The sequence below is a fragment of the Rhineura floridana genome, chromosome 10 (assembly GCF_030035675.1).
Source record: "Rhineura floridana isolate rRhiFlo1 chromosome 10, rRhiFlo1.hap2, whole genome shotgun sequence".
In the NCBI taxonomy this organism is placed as follows: domain Eukaryota; kingdom Metazoa; phylum Chordata; class Lepidosauria; order Squamata; family Rhineuridae; genus Rhineura; species Rhineura floridana.
In genome coordinates, this window is record NC_084489.1 from 35,897,896 (window position 1) to 35,916,355 (window position 18,460).

The window sequence follows — 18,460 nt, forward strand, 5'->3', positions numbered from 1 at the left end:
GCGCTCGTACTGCTCAAGCCATGGATCTGTGGATTGCAGCTGCAAAAACTAATACTTTCGAGCAGTTAAGGACAGTGTATACTCTGGAGAAATTTTACAAGATGCTGCCGAAAGAGCTTGCAGCTGCTGTTAGAGGAAAAAAACCAAAAAGCCTTCAGGAAGCAGGACATTATGCTGACTGATTCCTTTCAGGACAAAGAGGAATTGCCTAAGGCATATGTTAAAAAGCCGGGCAATTTCAAAGATAACCAACAAGCGGGAGGAGGAAGTGATTGGAAGAAAAAGATGTGGCCGCCTGTAGCCAAGCCCGATGAGAGAGGGGAAAGTTCTGTTCCTACTGCTGCTGTTCCTTTAACAGTGCGTCCAACAGCTTACCTGATGAGTAAAGCAGTTTTGGAGAATTTATGCTTTTTGTGTAAGCAACCGGGGCACAGAAAGGACCAGTGTTCCCAATTAATTAAAAAGCAGCATTTAAGAGCCAACAAGGGAGCTAAAGTAGCTGTGGGACAGAGAGCTCGTGATTATGAAGAACTAGGAGGGCAGTCGTCTCCAGAAATTTCTCGTTGGTCTTCTTCAGATTCCAACCCAGAAAATGACTGGGGATTTTCGGCTCTTAGCGCTGAAAACAGCCCAGTCACCTTGACAAGCAGCGTTTTTGCAGTGTTATTCCATCGGGATTGGGAACAGAGAAGGGAGAAGGAAAGGTGAAGCCATCTTGTGTAGAGCCCCATGGGGAGAAGAGAGAGAAAGGACGACTCCCTGAACACAACCCTAGCTATCCATGTTTGCCTAGTCAAGTTACTTGGACCAACGAAATGTTCAAAGAAACTATTTTTGTGAATTATGTTGGGCTAACTGCATTTAGAGATTCAAGATGTAAAGTTTCCAGTGTATCTTGTCATTTAATTCCGCCTGAATTAATTGTATCGGGGTAAAAGCATCAGTGGATGTGTATGGGGTAACTAACAAACTTTGTGATGTGGCTGATGTCTGGATTTCATATAAAAACTGGTCAGGGAAACATAGAGTGTTAATTCATGATTATTCTGACCAATTTTTTGATTTCCTTCTTGGAAATGATATTGCTTATGCACACTATTTACATAATTTGGAGAATGGGGATATTAATACTAATGTCATAACCGGGAGTGCAGCTAATAAACTGGAACAAGAGCCCAGTATCGAACTAAATGATGCTGAGACGCAAGAAGTCTGTGATCTAGACCAGCCTCTGCCAACCAAGGCTGGGAATATGACTGTTGCTGAACCCCAGGGGGAGGGCCTGGAGGAGCTAAAATTGGATTCTGCTCATTCCAAGGCATTTAAAGAAGCCCTTCTACAAGATAATAGTCTACAAGTATGTAGGGAGGTAGCAGCAAATGCTCCTCCGGAACTATCTAAATCTGTGAAAGTAAGATTCTATTGGAAAAGCGGATTGCTGTACAGAGAACATGTGCCCCAAGGTGCTTCTGTGGATTGGAAGCCTGTCAGACAGCTTGTGGTGCCAGTGGCTCATAGGCTGGAAGTGTTGCAACTGGCGCATGATGCTATTAATGGGGGCCACTTAGGAATAAAGAGAACCTTGGCCCAAGTAACCCGCTGTTTCTATTGGCCTCAGACTGCCAAAAGGGTGCAAAATTTTTGTAAAGACTGTTTAACATGTCAATTAGTGGGTCATGCTCGTGATCACCCTAAAATGTCAATGCAAGTCTCTGGGAGCATAGCAGAACCATTTGCTAGGATCGCGGTGGATGTTTTTGGTCCACTGAATGTGGCCTCAAGTGGGAGAGACATTGCATGTCCTTTGTCCTTATTAAAGGCAGACTGGGAGGGGAAAATGGGATTTTCTTCTGTGCCAGTGACTATAGATCTGCAAAACTTGTGTGAGACTTTAAAAAATGTATTAGAGAAGGCTTTTTTGCCTGACAGTCTGGATTGCGAACAACGCATACAGTTACGTCAGGTTTTGTCAGATTTTCAGTCTTGGCGTTCAAGTAAGCCAGGTAAAATTTATCTGGCCAAACACTTAAGTCCAACAGATGATCACCCACTTATACAATCTCCATCTTACAGAGTAACTGGACCATATACTAAGGTGGTGAAAAGAGAAATTCTAGAGGTGTTAGATCTGGGGGATATTGAACCTTCTGTTAGTCCCTGGTCATTTCCAATTGTGTTAACAGATCAGAAGGTTATGAATGAAATTTGTTTTTGTGAGAATTATGGAAAATTAAATTTATTAACTCAAATAGATCCATATTCTTTGCCCAAGATGGACCATCTGATGGAGAGATTGGGAGTGGCTAAATACATCACCACTTTAGAAAACGGTTGATGCCTTATCTCGTATGTATAACTTAGATAACTGATGTATGGTCCTGATGACTTGTAACTGCTCCTGATTATTTCTATGCCTAAGGTTTTAATATGGTTTGTGCAACTCTGTTTTTATGGTTATTATGATTTATGTTTGTATTTGAATTACGAATTTATTAATGTATAATAAGGTTTAAGAGTTAGAGGCCTAGTTTGGACTATTGTGGGAACCTAAAATATGTTGTTGTTAATTTCTGCTGTGGGTTTTTTTTTGTTTGCTGGCCTTCTTTCCCTTGGTACTATCTAGAGGCGATGAAACCAAACGTGATCAACCTTTGATGTCATCTTCTTCGAAAAGGGGGCGTGTCATGTCAGCCTGTTCACCTAACTTGGGCCTACAGATAAAATGGCTATTCCCAAAGCTTTCTGGGGGATTTTTTCCCTTAACCATCTTCCTTGTTAGCCTGACAGTAAATAGTTAAATCTTTTTTTTAATATATATATTTTCCCATCCCGGTGACCTGGCAATTTTACAGCCCAGCTGTATCAGCTTGCAGTTGCGGTCGATGGGTGAAATAATACGCAGACAACAGCAGCTATGGTTGAAATAAAGGGCCACTTTATTAATTATAAACAAGAACGTTTAAAGCGACCTGCAGAGGTGAAACTTAAGTGTGGGAACTAACTATAGGCAAGCAGCTTGCCCTACAGCTCTCGGGCGACCAGCCCCTACTGGGGCAAATGGCAAGCCCCCTTTTGCTTACCCCTTGCCCCAGCCACACCTTGTAGGTGAGTAGGGAGGCCTTCCCACGTCACCACCCCCCGGGGCCGGAGAACCCTCAGGTGGATGAGGTAAGTTGGCCCCAAAAGCAGTCCATATCCTGCCCTTGGGCCGTATAACCCTGAGAGACAGGCCTCCGGAACCGCCAATCACCTTGAAAGGTACCTAAGGGGGCCACCTAGCTGTCATTACCTATTTCCCCTCCCGCACTTTACTGCCACAAAAGGGGGACAAATCTCTATTTAGTCCCCCTTTCCCCACTGCTTAGAAAAACTTCCAGCAGACTCCTCTGCAGGTCTTGCAAAAATATGTCGTTCCCTGTGTCTGACAGGTGAATGCCATCGGCCCTATATAGTTCAACCCTAGAATGCTGTATGAGCGGATGTGGAATGGGCAACCCACCATCCCCAAGAAGCGCCAACCGAATCTGTCGGTTGACCCTCTTACGTGCCCAGTCTATCCTCCTGGGGTCCCAAACTCCACGCCATACCCTGCGTGGCAGTATGTCTGACCAAAGCAGACAAACTGAAGGCCAACGTTGCCTTATAATGCGCATGTTGCTACATGCCTGAACAGTAAGGGCCCTGCCCTTAAGTAAACCCAGGTCATTACCTCCGAGGTGAATGACCAAAATGTGCGGAACGTCACGCACTAACCCTTGCCGGAACAGGGCGGGTAGGAGCCCATCCCAGCGCATCCCTCGCCGGCCAAGCCATTGCACAGTAGCTCGTTGACTGAGCCCCAGCTGTGAGCCCATTCGAGATGACGCAGCCCTGCGGCCCACCCAGAAAATCATGCTGTGGCCGCAGATTAGGATGCGCATCCGCTCCGTCCCCCTCTGGCAACCTGCCAAAACAAGGCAACACCATTAGGCTTCCATATTACCATGCCCACGCATGGGGCGTACATAACTCCTGTAGGCCCCAGAGGCCCACCTTCCAACCGCTTGCAGCCTGGCCCATGGGAAACCCAGCCCCGCTGCTGTGGAAGCCACTCCAATTCTAAAAGAGTGGGTCCCAAAAACTGATGGGTCTATTCCTAATTCGTGCAGAGCCTTCTTAGTAAGTGCCCAAAATTGATATTTAGTGAGAGGATCACTGTTCCTGTGAACAAATAAATATCCACTCCCTGCTCCTCTAGCTATCATAAAGGTTTGCAGGGCCTGCACTGGGCAAATGTGTGGCAAAGGGGAAGGAGCTAAAATAACAGTCCGTCCTCTGCCCCTCTGGTCAGTCTTAGACCTATGTAACGTGAGGTAAGCGCTGCCTGCTTTCATGTTGATATCTGTAATTAAAAGGGCATGCTGCGACTGGTCCAACTTAGACCCAGCCACCACTTCTCCAATTCGAAATGCCCCCAAAATTAATGTAAGGAACACTGCTTGAAATAGCTGGATTTCGTAGCTGGAAGAGCATACTGCTGACCATCGGCTCATGAGTTTCTCTAAAAGCTCTGGAGATATAGGACGGTGGTGATCGGGGCAGCTGGGCGCTCCCTAGCCCACCCAGCCAACATGCACCGGACCCTAAAATCCATGGAATGATCTCGAAAACCCTGTGCCTTAGCTAGAAGTGGAAAAACTCCAGGATCCTAATCTGCAACAGTTAAAGCATGTCCCTGTGCAGCTTGCAGCCCTGGGCCACAGAGTCAATCTTGATACCCAGAAGGTGAACACTGGCACAGAGCCAATCTTGATACCCAGAAAGGTGAACACTGGGGCAGGATCCTCCATATTCCCAGTTTTCAAGGGAACCCCCAGTTACATATCCGTACTATAAGCTGTGACCTCAGGTGCTAACATGCACCCCAAAATCTGCCCTACCGATGAACAGCCCATCATACAGATAGTGCCCCACTGTCTCTGAGTCCACTTGTCTCCTGACTGCCCCCTACCAGAAGGATCTGAAGCACTCCATGCGAGAATTATAGCAGTCCATAGGCAATGCTCTGCCACCTGTGCGCACCATGTTAAATGAAGCATAGAGCACCGTTCCTAGACTATCAGGTATGAACCCGTTACTGCCTGACCCCTTAAATAAGACTGGTTGTGAATCAGGCATAATTTGCCCACTGCCTTTTAAGGCCCTACCCAACTGGGGTGGCCAGGAAGGGGCCAAGAACTCTGCCCAACTGTACATCTTTACACTCTGTCCCTGGCAATTACCGCCATAACTAAAACAGATTGAAGATTGTAGGCCATGAAGGCCAGCTGGGAGTTGGAGGCCATGATTGCCCCCCCCGAAGGAGCTGAAGCACTCCATGTGAGAAATATAGCAGTCCATAGATAATGCTCTGCCACATAAAAATGCATAAGGCATCTCTATCATAGGCGTGCACCATGTTGAATGAAGTGCAGCCACTATCCCAGACTACCCAGTATAAACCCATCACTGCCTGACCCCTTAAACAGGACTGGTGGTGAATCAGGTGTAATATGCCCTCTGCATCCTAGGGCCATAACTACGACAGATTTAAGACTGTATGCCCTGAAGGCCAGCCAGGAGTTGGAATCTGGGATCAGGAAACCAAAAGAAAAACACCATAACACAGACAAACCTCCCTTTAAACCGGGTAGCCAGTAAGCGAAGTTCGTAGTACCTCAAGTCTAACTGGGGAGGGACACATGTCCCTGAGCAGCTTAAGCTGGGGGCTTCCTCTTACCCCCTTGAAGGCCTCCGGCCTAATATCTCACTGCTGTGCATATCCTTCTGCAAAGAAAGGAAGCAAATCATTTATGAGTAAGTACACTTTACCAACTACTATTCCATGGCTGCTAATCCAGTTCCCCTAAAGCACAGAGACTGAGGATATGCTGCTGTCACCAATATTTGGACCCACTGCAGCTTTCTCCTAGTGGGTTTCCAAACAACCATAATAATAAATGTTCAAATGCAAAATGTGCATGCTACATTGATTTCAAGTAACTGATATCAAAATAGAAGTGCCAATATAAAAGTTGCATGCTATATATGACTGCAGGTAAATGATATCAGAAATCCTAACAAAGAAGGTTTTTTGTTGTTGTTGTTGTTACAAAATCATCAGGAAAGGGTGAAGAGTCTGCCTGGAACTTAAAAGGCAGCCTCTATGTCAACAGGAATCTAAAATCCTGTCAAGGCAGCCCCTTCTTTAGTAAAGTCTAAGATCCTGGAATAAGATAAGAGCCTTATAAGCAGTCTGGCTTTCCTTTTTATTCCTATCCTCCCATCAAGCCACATTATAATCTGCTAGACCTTCAATTCCATGCAGAAGTTTGCATGTCCTTCTTTAATACAACAAATGCCATATGCTTTGTTTTTGATACGAGACTAAATTCAAATAAATGCAACTTCTGTCTCAGAGGTAACAATTAGCGTGGCACTGACACTTGAAAAAGGATCACTGTCAACTAAGTTATGGTGATTTAGACATTTTCTAGCAAAACCTTGTCATCTGTGCACACCACTAGTATCTAAATAGGACAGGCACAAAGTCCCAGAAGGCTCACCCGGCCCCACCAAGGCCACCATATAATGTAATGATAATAGAATTAATTACCTCAACCTAATATATTCCTGGGCCTAGCAAGAAGTTGGAAGCTTAGCCAAGTGCTCCATATCCCCCAACAGCCACCATGTAATAAATTAATAGAATAAAGTACCTGCAACCTAATATAGGCCCAGGTCTAGGGAAAAAAAACTGTAAGCCTAATCAGAGCCCCGCACAATTGCCAATAGAGGCTGCCAGGGCCTCACCCACATCCCTCACTGTGTTGCACCCCCTACCTAGGCTGAACTCACATCCAGCCTTGGCAGTCAAAGGGGGCAATAGGGCCTGTGTTGGCAGGCTCGAAAAGCCTGTGCAGCTGCCTTACTGGCTTGTAAAAAGTGTAAAGAATCTTGTTGTAACACAGCCTCCTCCCATAATTTGCTCTGAGCCTGCAGTAACTGGCCCAAGGTCACCCATTGCGCCTCACAGCAGTTGGGGAGACTCGAATCCTGGTCTCCTGGGTCGCAGTCCAACACCCTAACCACTAGGGTTGCCAGGTCGGAACCATCCAAAAACCTGAGAAAATGGGGGCGGGCCCTAGTGACGTCATGGGGCGGGCCCTAGTGACATCACAGGGCGGGCCCTAGTGACGTCATGGGGCGGGCCCTAGTGACATCACAGGGCGGGCCCTAGTGACATCATTAAACATGATACATTGTATCAACCACAGTTGCTTGGAGCATACCATTCAAAAAAAAATTCTCTGGAGATTAAAATAGAAATCTTACCTAAAATAGGGTGTTCCTAGGTCCATCTGAAGTGACAAGGTCATTCTTTCTCACAAGCTTAGGGTGATGCAATATGGAAATGGACTGCCTTCAAGTTGATCCCAGATAGGGTCTACATGGTAAGCAGTATTCAGACAGAGGTGGTTTACTATTGCCTTCCTCTGAGTCTGAGAGGCAGTGACTGGCCCAAGGTCACCCAATCAGCTTTATGGCTGTGTGGGGATTCGAACCCTGGTCTGCCTGGTCTGCCAGGTCACAGTTCAACAGCTTTAGGGAACATTTAATTAACTTATTTTGTAGATCCCAAACTTTCTTGTAGACCTGTAGGAGTTTCATAGGCACTAATGCAGGGGCCTAGTGGGTAATCCAGCCCTGCATACAAGTATGCCACAATGCTGCTGGAGGAGCCCTGTTGGATCAGAGTAAAGGCCCTTCATATCACAAGCTCTGTGTACCATTTGCTGGGAATCACAAGTGGGGACAGCGCTGCTGCTCTCGAGTCCTGCTTGTGGGCTTCCCACAGGCATCGAGGTGGTCACTGTGCAAACAAGACGCTGGACTAAATGGGCCTTTGGCTGATCCAGCAGGGCTGTCCTTGTGTTCTTCAAACCCAGCATCCAACCCTGGCCAGTCAAACACATCCTGTAAGCTCACAACCAGACAGCAAGGTGATAGACCAGGGATTTGCAAACTCACCACCACCACTACTTGAACATTACTGTGGGTCTTGGCAGACCACTTAATGACTTTTTTGCCTGCTGAAGCAATTGAATGGTTTTTAATTGCATCAAGGTGAAACGTCTTATAAAAGATTATACAAAATAAGAATGATCTTTTATAAAAGATAATAATGCTTGGGAAAATAGCAGGGAGTAGAAAAAGAGGAAGGCCAAACAAGACATGGATTGATTCCATAAAGGAAGCCATATGATTCCATAAAGGCATCCCTACCAAGATCCTGCTGTGCGTGCTTCTTGGATGTTCTGGACCTCGTCCCAGCTATCTACAGCAAGATAAAGGTGGAGGGACAGGCACATCAGCGCTGAGAATTGTTCAGCCCACAGCAGCCCCCCCTCTCTCTGAGGTTATGCAGCCCATTGCTCTCTCTGCCCCCCCCTCTGAGGTTATGCAGCCCTCTCCCTGAGGTCCTTCAGCCCCTCTCTGAGGTTATGCAGCCCTCTCCCTGAGGTTGCAGCCATGTTAAGGACAAGGGAGGGCATTCTAGGCAAAACAGACAAATAATTGGGTGTCAGAACAAATTAAACCAGAACTATCACTAGAAGCTAAAATGATGAAACTGAACTTATCATTCTTCAGACACATCATGAGAAGACATGACAAAGATAAATAAATAAATCACTAGAGAAGACAATAATGCTGGGAAAAACAGAAGGGAGTAGAAAAAGAGGAAGGCCAAACAAGAGATGGATTGATTCCGTGAAGGAATCCACAGACCTGAACTTACAAGATCTGAACAGATCATGACAGATGCTTTTGGAGGTCACTGATTCATAGGGTCGCCATAAGTCGTAATCGACTTGAAGGCACATAACAACAACAATTTCTCAAATGTTTTACATTTTTTTGCCCTTTATGGTCTGCTAATAGTCAACTGCTCCAAATCTATTGTTTGAATTTAATATTTAATTCAAAGGTCATTTTAGATTTACGAATCTCAGCATCTTTGAAAGTGAAAGTGTTTAGTATTACAGCAGACTAGAGCTCCCTACTGCGTAATGCTCATATTACACTTCATTATATTTCGGTTCATGAAGTCTCCACAAGGTGACTTTGCCACAGAAATGTGTGGTGTTTTGGTTTGCAGGCATCTTTGCATGGTGAAACCTGGAAGGTTTTTCTTTGACATGGCAAGGGATCAAACATATTATTCATTCAAATTTACCATTGGCATAGTAAAAATAGCAAAAGGCAACATGAAAATGAGGCCCCAGAGTCAGGGTGTGCCCTTTTTTATTTCACTCCATGTTTTCTCTCTGAGTTTAATAAATAAGCCCCAATGCAGGTAATGGGTAGTGGGCTTGCTGTGGTAGGTCCTGTAGAAATAAAATTGCAAAGGAGATAATTTTATTAAGACCTTCCAGTTCAAGAATCAAAAGCAGAAATCTCAAGCTCAAATCGGGGGTTCCTTTGGAAGTTGTTTGTTTATTTATGCTGCCCTTCCTCCCAAAGGAGGGAGCAAGAGAAAATAGTCATGATGGACTGGACTTTCCCTGAAAGGTCACCTGTTCTCTACAACAGGTCTTCACCTGCAGTGTGCCGCTATGAGGAAAGGCCGGCTGTGATTCTCAGTCTCTCACTCTCTTGATGTGAGGTTCAACAAGCCTGACCGCTCGTAAAATTGCCCGGCATCCTGAGACTTGGTTGGGACATAAGAGCTAAATAGCAGGGGCTGCAGTTTTGTACTTCTTGGTGAGAAAAAGGCTTTAACACTCTCCTTGTAGAGGTGGAGCACCTTTTCTAGCCCAAGGGCCACATTCCCTCACAAGGCAATCTTCCAGGGGGTCAGTTGTGGGCACATCCATAAGCAAAAGTGGGTAAAGCAAACAGATGTACCTCTGACCAGTAAGCTATATGCCAGCCATGCAAAATCCAGAAGTGTCTACACACACACCCCGTTCCCCATCGTCAATCCAGGCAAGTAAAAGTCATTATCCCAGTTCAAGGACACATTCCATCCAGACCAAAACACTCAAGTAGGGTGTGGAACAGGAACAGTGAGCAGAGTGAGCAGGGGACCACTGCCCCTCCAGCCAATATATATTTATAATACCTGTATTGGTGCCTGCTTCTCATTGTCTTTCAGAGAAAAGAGAGAAAGCTACTGAGATTGGGAAAACATACAGGGAAAGCAGAATGGTTTACTCTTTATATTGGTGGAGGGAGAAGGCCAAGAATGAGCCCTATGGAAAATAGTTTTCCTCTAGCTATTTGCTGAAACCCTAAGAACTCTCTCTCTCTCTCTCTCTCTCTCTCTCTGTCGCCCAGAACCAACCACGGGCCTAGCTACCAACAAGCCGCGCCGGCCTCTCACCGCCTCCTCCGACCGACAGGCCTTCTTCCTGCTGCTCGAGGAGGCCTGCAGGAGCGGCAGCAATCACCTCCTGTCTCTCCAGTAGTCCCTCCCTCAATCACAAAGGGCGGGAATGCGGCGGCCAACCACAGCCGTCACACATGCGTGTGTCAATCACGCATGTGTGCCTCAGGGTGACACTGAAAAGCCGGAGATCAGTCCTCTTCAAAGAGACTATGGCCGGAGGCCGGAGACGGCCCCCCTTTCCCTGAGACTCCGGCAGAAAACCAGAGACCTGGCAACCCTACTAACCACTACACTAAACCACCTTTTCTCCCACAATCTGCCCTGGGCTAAGGGTGTGTGTGTGGTTTTAAATGCCCAAAGGCCTAGGCAGCAAGGGGGTGCCAAATACATATATAGCATGTTTATTAACTTGATATGTTTATTGTATTTTACTTTATTTATAAATGTGTTTCTTTCTTTTACCATTATCAGCCCAGACGCTTCCTGCCCGCTAGGCTCTTTTAACGAGGCCTGCTGGCTAGGCACATGCCCCTTTTGGCCCAACTCTCTCCTTCTTAGGAGGCATTGGGCTCATATCTATTTATCATTAATTATTTAATATTTAATGTAAATGTTCAATATATCTAAGTGGTACTCTTATATTACCTTCACCCCCTTCCCTTTTTATGGGGGGGGGAGAAATCAGCAACCCACAGGGATGCGTCTCTCTCTCTCTCTCTCTCTCACTCCATCTATCTATCTATCCCTTTAACTGCCTAAATATACTTGCGTAATATTTAAATGTATGTGGTTGTAATCCTTGTAATCCCCCCTGTATAGGGGGGAGGATGTTTGTGTAATCTTGCTTAACTTGGCCAGGCCTCACCACCAGGCCACCTGCAGACACGCAGCAGCATTAACAGTCGTTGCCCTCATGGCTGCAACCTTAAATGGGCTGATCAGGCCCAAGCATCGACCATGCGGCCAGAAAATGGCCACCGCTCTCTGTCCCTCGCTGTTCAGTAGCTCCGTCTGTCCCACGCCGTCATTCTTCCTCTCTTCGTTGTTGCGAGCCAAGAGGAAGTTGGAGGGGGCCGAGCGGGCTTACATAGCCCCTTAGCTCCGCCCCCTCCGTACGGAACGCCGCACGTCATCCCAGTGTGACGCGTGACATTCCCGTCCTCTACATGGCTACTGCGGCTTAACCCTCGGCCGCAACTGTGCTACCGCTCCCCAGAGCTTCATTCAGGTAAGTGAAGCTGCATCAATTTTGCACCTTCTTATCAGTAGAGGGGCCTTGTTCCGTCAAGGCCGTAAAACTCCTTGTGCTTGTTATGGGAAACTGAGAAGAGGCGCCAGGTGCTGTGGGAACATCATTTCGTCATCTTTTTGATGAAAATGTTAATTGGGTAATTGTCTCCGGCTGGGGGGGGGAATTTTCCCCATAAGAGGAGGCTTCGAACTCTGGGCCGTTGTTCCACTCATGGGCACCACCTTGCTTATGGTGATGCTCTGTTGTGGGTCCATTGTAGATCCTGACTGGCAGTTCCCTGAGGGGAAGAACGCTAACTCCTAGGAGATCCTAAGCTCTTGTAAGTATAGCTAAGGCAGATAGCTTTGTTATTTTGATTTGTGCCAAGAAACCTTCTTTATTTCTTTTTGTTGCATACCTTGCCCTTTGGGTGTATGGTTTCAGGATTTGATTTGCTGCTCAAAATTATTTGTATGTACCTTTTTACTTTTTGTACCCTCTATTCCTTTCCTTATTTTCTTTTTTAATAAACTTTAATTATTTTAAATCAACGTGTGTTTATTCCAGAGAAAGGGGTCAGTTCCTAAATTCAGTCCTTGCCATTTGACCATACTACCGTGTACTAAAGGAACGTTTTCGCCTAAGACCTCAGAAGGGGCCAGGAGGATATCTAGCCTCTGGTCCTGAGAGGCTCAGGTGTTCAGTGGGCTCTGGGGATCCCTTTGCCCCAGAGTAGTTAACCAATAGAAGGGTGGTGGCAGTACTACCGTGCAGGGTTGGTGTTGGCATACACAACCTTAGCAGACCAGGATTGCTAGGATCAATTGCCCAAGGTGGGGGATTGATTCCTGGGACAGTAAAAGCAGGAGGAGTAGAACTTCCTGCTTTCACTACATATACCACCTGAAAGCCCATTAGGAATAATGTTGAGAGTATGGGAAGACTTGCCTTGTACAAAAGACAAAGGACCCAGAAAAATATGAGTGTCCAGTTTGGGACCCTGTAAAATGTTGTTCTAACACCCTAATAGGTGAACTCGGTTTGAACTCAGTACTTATCAAGTTTGCATAGTGACGCAAATGACTTGCCTTGAATGAGGAGTTCATAGACCCCTCTGTGGTCAAACAACCCTGCAAGTCTGATAATTGTTTGTTTGTCCTCCCAGTACTTTTCCTCTGTTTGTTTAAACTGAAATTTGTGCGTGGCCACTAAGGGTGACTCTGGTTAAAGTGGTGCCAGAGGGAAAGCCTTGATGGAGACACACAATATTGATTGAATGACCTCTCTCATAAATCCAGGTTTAAATAATCATTTGGTGCTTTTGGCATATGGAATTAAGGATGTGACCAGAGGTATGGACAATGTTGTGAAGTTAAATCAAGGCCATTAATTTAAGGATCCAATAAGGGTGAGAATTGTGGTCTGGACATTGTACATGTGTCCCCTCGGAGGTTAAAATTTGTCCAGGAGTTAGATCTCTTTAGAGTAGGACTAGGATAAGTTTCCATCGAAGAAATAGGTGTGGGATTCAGCTGGCTTGAATCCCCGGGTAATGTCCACAACCACAGAAAAAGAATTAAATAAGCAAAAAGAAGAAGTAAAATGTGTACAAAGGTGGTCAGTTTTACCCACTTGTCTGTGGGTTTCATATCAGACTTTTGCAGCAGAAAATAAGGAAGTAAATTCTGCAGTGCCTCCGAAAAAGGGCATACCAGCGTCCAAAATGTATAAGAAATATGGCATACTTCCAGTAGAATTCTTGTCTTTGTGGCATGCTCATATAAGAAATTTAGGCAAAAAGCAGCAGTTCCCAGAAGAAAGAATCTTCGATTTAGAATTAAAATCATTAAAATGGCTTTGGAAGGTAGGAGTTGGTTCTCCAGTTTTGACAACTACGCCCCCCTAAAATAAGAGGAGGGTCTATTAAACTTCTGATAAGTTACAGGGTGAGTATAAATTTTATTTGGGTTATTAGTGTAGGGCCAATTGCTTTAAGATTTGGAGCTGCCATATGATTTTGCATGTATATGAGGTGTCTTTGTTTATCCCTTTTGGGGGGGTTACCCTATCCTACCCCTTTGTTGTCTAATGAGTAAGGAGGATTTTGAGCTTTAAGCCAGCAGAAACTGTGAGACATGGGAGGCGAATAGTCCTGAAAAGCCATCAGAGCCCTGCTGTATAATTGAAATTTATGTATAGACATTCAGGTTCTTAGGAAAACTTGGAATGTTTCTCAAGTGTAGTTATGAAGTAGTGCCCGAGTGGGGACGCTCACTCAAGATTAAAAATAATTGGGATAGGCAGCATTTGGTTGCATAAGTAGCTGCTCCCACGAAAGAGGTGAACAAGGGCATGGAAGGAGAAAGGGGGAGTCATGACTATAGTAGTTACATATAAGAAGGAAAATGAGATATATATGTAAATATAAAATGAATTTGCCTGATTTAATTAGGGGGTGGTGTCATGAGTGTTGTTAAATCAACCATGATTTTAAGGCAAATTGTTAGTTGAAAATCACTGATTGAGGAATTCTGTATACAGAATTGGCGCATGTGTATACTTTAATCATTTGATAGGATCATATTAATATTAGTTTATAATAAGTAGGGAGTGATATTTAAGAAACTAAAAGGTATTCCTACTGTTTTATATTAGTTGGTTTGGATTATTGGTGTTGCCACTCCTCTGGTGGAGACTTACTTTATTTCAACACTATAAAATCAGAAGGGCGTTGAGATGGGGGGAATGTCACTTTGTCATCAGCTTTTTATAGTTAATATGGGGAGACTCGTAGTTTGATAAGTTGTTCCACCATAGGCTGAAAAGAGCAACTTTTCGCCAGAAACTGCCCACAAAGGAACTGTTTCTGTGCTAACACAGACGGATTCCTATTTATGGAACGGGAGGAAGTGCTTTCTCTAGTGCCTGTTTCTTTGTGACAACGCTATAAGATAAGGGGCAATATAATCATAAAACCAGTGTGGGTCTTAAGTTTGATAATAATAAGTGTTGAGTATTGGGGTCTTCTGTAGAGGGAAAGTCATTGTGTCTGGCCCGATGGTTGTGGCAGGTGGCCAACTGCCGTGACCAGTGGACCTAGACTGATGTTACCCATTCAATGGATTCTTATGCTTATATTGTTTTGCCAGGAAAAGGGGGGTATATGTGAGGACATGTAAATTTCATGGCAAAACAGTGTCTGGTTATTTATGTGAGAAATTCACTCTAAGGGAATTCTCTGCTTTGCTTAGGGATAAGGTAAAATGGAGTACTTGGATATTGGTTTCTGTCCACGTATAGGCTGCGCAATAAGAATATGTATATTTAAAGGGTATTTTAGGATAATATCAGAAATAATTGTATTAAAATTATTTGTATTTTTATGTTAAGAATAGCACACATTCATTGCCTCAATATATGATAAACAACAGGTATTGGGCAAAAGAACATTTCAGTTTTGTTTTGGGTCATGACAAGGAGGGTGCACATTCACTTCATGGCCCAGTGTTTCAGGGCTTATTGCAGTTTGACCCTCTTTTTGCGTGTTCGTATATTATGGCTATTATACATTTTGTAACTGTTACAATATGTGTAGTGGTTGAGAATTATGGACTACCATATTTGGGGTTGTGGGAAACGCACTAACCTTTGAAACCAAGGATCAGTTTCTGAAGAATTATATACTGGCACTATCTTCTTCTATATCCTCTCTAAGGGAAAAGGGGCCTCTGGCCCAAACCCCGCCGTTGGAGTTTGCTGTTCATAAGACAAAGCCAGGAGACTGGGTGTTCATAAAAAGCTGGAAGGAATCTAAGCTGCAGCCTGACTGGGACAGTCCTACCTTGTGTTATTATAAAGGAAGGATTCCCTCCCGACACATGGACAAGCACGGTGCAGAAATAACTCCCTGGACAAGCACTATGGCTGCTTCTTCGGAAGAGAACCACAGACTTGAATTAGAGGACCAGAATTGGACAGATAAGGAAAGATTTGATAATAAATAATACTCTTTTTGGGATGGGAATCTCATTATCCGGAACAAATCGCGTGGAGTGTTGTTTCAGGATGGTGACGCTCCCATCACCAACCCCAAAAACTGAAAACACAGACTCAAAAATGCCCCAGGTAAAACAATTTAGTCCACCCCAGATTGACCCTCATAGGATAAAAGTCATAGAAGTTCAGGATTTGACACAAACATTTGAAGTAGAAACAGGATATGGAGAAGTAAATGCTTGGGTAGAATGGATTAAATATACAGTGAAAAGCTTGAACAAAAGCAATTGTTATGCTTGTGCGGCCAGAAGGCCAATAGCACAGATAACCCCCCCTTCCCATGGGATGGGATAGTCATCCCACCGAAATGAGTTGCTTTAATGGCATTATATCAAGGTGAGGATGCTTGGAAGAATGAGACATGTCAGAAACTGTCTCTCTTATTTCCAGCTTTAAAGGCTGACATAAAGACACCACCAGCATTTCTCAGAGTTGTAATGAACTACTCTTCTTGTCTCTCAAGGCAGGATGAAGGGTTTACTGGACCTGTAGGAATGCTGAGTACTTGTGTCCAGACTTTGAATGTCACAGGAAATACTTCAGGCAATTACTCCCATTTGACAGTGGCCAGAGCAGACTTGTGGTGGTACTGTGGAGGAAGAACTACCCTCCCAAGAAATTGGAGGGGAGTATGTGCTATTGTACAATTGGCCATACCATTCACCCTTGCATTCGAACAGAAAAAGACTCTAAATAGGAGAACTAAAAGGGATATAATAGGCTCCTCATTTGATGACAGAATTTATATAGATTCTATCGGAGTTCCACGAGGAGTACCTAACGAATTTAAAGCTAGGGATCAGATTGCAGCAGGTTTTGAATCAGCTCTATTCTGGTGGGCAACCATAAATAAAAATGTGGATTGGATTAATTATATATTACAACCAACAGCAGTTCATTAATTATACTAGAGATGCTGTAAAAGGAGTTGCAGAACAATTAGATGTAACAAGTAGAATGGCCTGGGAAAACAGGATGATATTGAATATGATCTTAGCCGAAAAGGGAGGAATATGTGTAATGCTTGGGGGAAGTTGTTGTACATTTATCCCAAATAACACCGCCCCAGATGGAACCATCACCAAGGCATTACAGGGTCTTACTACTTTAGCAGAGGAACTAGCCGAAAACTCGGGAATAGATGACTCACTCACCGGGTGGTTGGATTCCTGGTTTGGGAAATGGAAAGGGATGGTAATATCAATACTCACCTCCCTAATAGTAGTAGCAGGAGTATTAACTGCAGTAGGATGTTGTAAGAGGTTTAACACAGAGATTAATAGAAAAAGCTGTATCCAAACAAATGCTTTTAAAACCACCTCCTTATAATGAAAATATGTTGCTCTTAGGAGAACACGAAGAAGATCACTTATCCCTCCAGGAAATACAATGCGAAACCATGCTATCCAGATTGGAAGAATCACACAGAAATATGAGAACTTCATGAAAAAGCAACAGAAAAGTATAAAATAAAAAGAGGAGAGATTGTGATATGTATAAAATGTGTTGCTTTTACAGAATATATTACACAATGTAACCTTGCATAGATCTCAGTTAATTGCTAGAAAAGGGTAAAAGAAATATAGCTAAGTAGGGCAAGAAGAGACAAACTAGAATAGATACTAATACCAGGAAACAGGTGCAGCATAGACAGTTTGTGGTTAAGTTCTGCTCTGTCTGTTGATACAGGAGGGGGATACTAGGAGGGAGGAAGATATACCATATATGGGTAATAATAAATATGAGTATGGGGGAGCTAAAATATGAGTAGTGGGAGATGTAAACAGAGGCGGGACTTCCTGTGACATGAATAGGCGGCATGGATAGGCTGTAAACCCTGAAGTACTCGACCAATGAGGAAACAGGGGAGGGAATGAAGCGTCGGGCTATAGGATAAAAGAACTGTACCAATGTCACTTGGGTGTGCCTACCTTGTGGACACCCGCTCTTGCAAGAACGTTTAATAAAGTTTAAGTTACTGCTTCACTGATGGTCTCATTGTGGGTCTCTTAAAGAACCGTTGTTTCTCACACTTGTGTGCCCTGTCTCTAAAGTCCTCTTGCCCCTGACTCCTCTGTATATCTCATGCTACCCTCTGCTCCATGCCCTCTCTTGTGAGTTATTTAAATAATAATTATAGAATGGAAGAATTTTAGTTACTACAGAGTTTATTTACACACGATCATGCTTGTGATCATTTATGTAAAGCAGGGCTTGCAAGCCTTTTTGGGCCAGTAGGCATATTTTAGAATTTTGAGAAAGTGCCATGTGCGCTAATCACAAAATGGCTGGCATGGAAGCATGGCATAACACAAAATGGCTGCCGGGGGGGTGTACCAATGCAGAATGGCTACCACATCTAAAAGAGCAGAAAAAGTGTCAGGAGCACAAAATGAGGCAGGCATTCTCCTAATCAGCCCCCTCCAATAAATGAAAAAGGGTATCTGCATCAGCCACTGCCATTGTCAGTCACAGAGAGCTCTTTATACCTCTTCTCTCTTCAGAACAGAAGGGAGGGAGAATGTCCCAACATCTAAAAGGACTTTTTCCGAGGACATGATTGTTCAGTGTAGGAGAAACTGAGCCAGTGCAGACAGGAACTGAGTAGGAAGGGCAATTTTTTTTTCATGCATTCTCGATTTCTGAGGAAATATTTATTGAGACGTTTTGCAGGTGCCCCTTGAGGTGCCATGTTGGCAACCCTGAAAGAAACACTTTCAATGAAAAGTTTCTATAGTATATTTTGTGTTATTATTGTTTGA

General features: G+C 44.3%; 1 protein-coding gene and 1 long non-coding RNA gene across 7 annotated transcripts in view; one reads left to right on the forward strand and one right to left on the reverse strand.

Annotated features, from left to right (window-relative positions):
* Positions 1-18,460, reverse strand: part of GALNT15 (polypeptide N-acetylgalactosaminyltransferase 15) — a 64,276-nt gene that overhangs the window by 13,125 nt on the left and 32,691 nt on the right. The gene's annotated exons all lie outside the window — the stretch shown is intronic.
* LOC133365367 (uncharacterized) lies at positions 11,336-17,684 on the forward strand. Of its 6 annotated transcripts, XR_009758187.1 has the most exons (3): positions 11,377-11,639; positions 11,923-11,982; positions 15,358-17,684. It is a non-coding gene; the product is annotated as an uncharacterized LOC133365367 (long non-coding RNA). The 6 variants fall into 6 exon arrangements; XR_009758186.1 differs by lacking the exon at positions 11,923-11,982 and having other exon boundaries at positions 11,336-11,639; XR_009758185.1 differs by lacking the exon at positions 11,377-11,639 and having other exon boundaries at positions 11,648-11,982.